We start from the raw sequence: 1,938 nt of genomic DNA on the forward strand, positions 1-1,938 counted from the left end.
TTGATTCTTCTTCGGTCTTCCATACTCGTGGTCTAAATTTTATATGCCTATAGATCAACTAAAAATATCATGGCTTGGGCTACAAGCATCTTAGCCTTAAAAGTAGTATACCTTGCTTTTCCACACTTTCAAGAAGTCCTTGACATCTGATTTTCACAGTACGATAAATCTTTTAATTTCTTGGCTGCTGCTGCCATGAACTCAGAGGGTAGGTAAGAGGGTAGCTTTTATGAATTTCCCTTTTCATCTGAATTTCATAGCAGGATTATTAACTTCAAAATAATGGAAGCAGTATGTGCTGATTAATAATGATTTTTCTAACTCTTCATTAGTAATCCATCCTAGGAGAAGTCATAAAGATTTGTGTTGCATATATTTTCTAATCCCAATACTATCTAACACAGTTTCTTCAACAGTGCCCCCAGTGGGTACTGAAAAAAATGAGTTAAAACACTGATATCTAACCAAAAATTCCCAAGTCCCCCGCTGTGCATCAGTGGGCATTAATTTAGTGCGGCTGTATGCCAACATTTGTCATCACTCAAGTAAGAGGAATTTACTTACAAATACAGAGGTTCTTAGTCTTCCAGAGGGAGAATAAATAACTAAGTAGCAATAAAATGAAGTGAGGGCCTTGACAAAAGAGTGTTATGAAACCATAGCAAAATGAAAAATTAACCAGCCTAGGATGGTTAAGGGATAGTCGTAATTTACTGCCTCTGAAAACCCACCGGACGGTCAGCTATGAGGCAGTTTCAATTCAACAGTACGTAATAACACATATGATTTTGCCAAATATAATGTCTCTTGATTTTAGTCTAATAATTTTAAGGCACCAGAGTTTTACTATAACCAAGCGAAAATATTCCCTTTGAGGTATATTATAAAAAAACAGAAGTGGTGACAACATTACTATTTTAAAAATAAAGTACATTTTAGTAGTAATTCTCTCCCCAAAAAATATTCACACATGGTTTCTAATTTGTGATTTTTTTCACTTTTTTAAAAATGAGGTTTACTTTCACAGCCACTTCAGTTTTCATGATACATAATCATTAGCAAATTTTGTGAAAAACAACAAGAATCATATGGTGGCCTAGTGGTATAAAGCAGTGCTGCAATCCCAAAGGTATGCCGTTTGAATTCACCAGCAGCTGCATGAGTGCAGGATGGGAAATCTCCTCCAGTGCTATTAACTGACTCTGAAAGCCCACTGCAGGGTCAGCTATGGGTTGGCTCAGACTTGATGGTACACAACAACAACAACAACACAACAAAGGAAAATAGATTATATGTGTATATATACTATGCATATTACATAGTCTGAAGTACATAGACTATAATATATAGTTATTCTGACATGCATTTACATGTTAGGGTTTAATTATTAAAATAATAAATTTGTAATTTATATGGTGCAAAATATGTGCAAGAAAGATAAATTTCATTGTTTTGAAAACAAATAATAACTATATCTTGCAAATTATATGTATTATCTGATTACTGTTTTGTTTTGTTTATTTCCTTTAGGAGAACACATAGACAGACAGATAGCTAGCTAGCTAGATCTATCGATCTCTCTTGGCCTCTAATAGTAAGAAACTACCCAGCAACCTAGAAGGCATGCAGTTCCAATGCACCAGCTGCTCCACGAGAGAAGGATGGCAATCGCCTCCTATGTAATTAACTCCCTCTGAAAACTCATGGGACGGTCATTGTGGGTCATTTCCGACTCAAAGGTACATAATATAGCTTAGATAGATAGATAGATAGATAGATAGATAGATAGATAGATAGATATGATAATTTTTGTTGTTGTTATTATTGTTGTTGTTGTTATGTGCCGTTGAGTCGTTTGCGACTCATAGCGACCCTATGTACAACAGCCCTAAACCCTGCTCTATCCTGTGCCAATCGCATTTGCCTCTGACACACCCA

The 1,938-nt window shown here is 35.6% G+C and overlaps 1 protein-coding gene across 4 annotated transcripts in view; it reads right to left on the bottom strand.

The window, feature by feature from the left end:
• The window catches only part of GRIA4 (glutamate receptor, ionotropic, AMPA 4), a 584,876-nt gene that overhangs the window by 550,896 nt on the left and 32,042 nt on the right, over window positions 1-1,938 (bottom strand). The gene's annotated exons all lie outside the window — the stretch shown is intronic.

Source organism: Elephantulus edwardii, unplaced genomic scaffold (genome assembly GCF_000299155.1).
Source record: "Elephantulus edwardii isolate Elephantulus edwardi_28Jun2011 unplaced genomic scaffold, EleEdw1.0 scaffold00056, whole genome shotgun sequence".
Taxonomy (NCBI): Eukaryota; Metazoa; Chordata; class Mammalia; order Macroscelidea; family Macroscelididae; genus Elephantulus; species Elephantulus edwardii.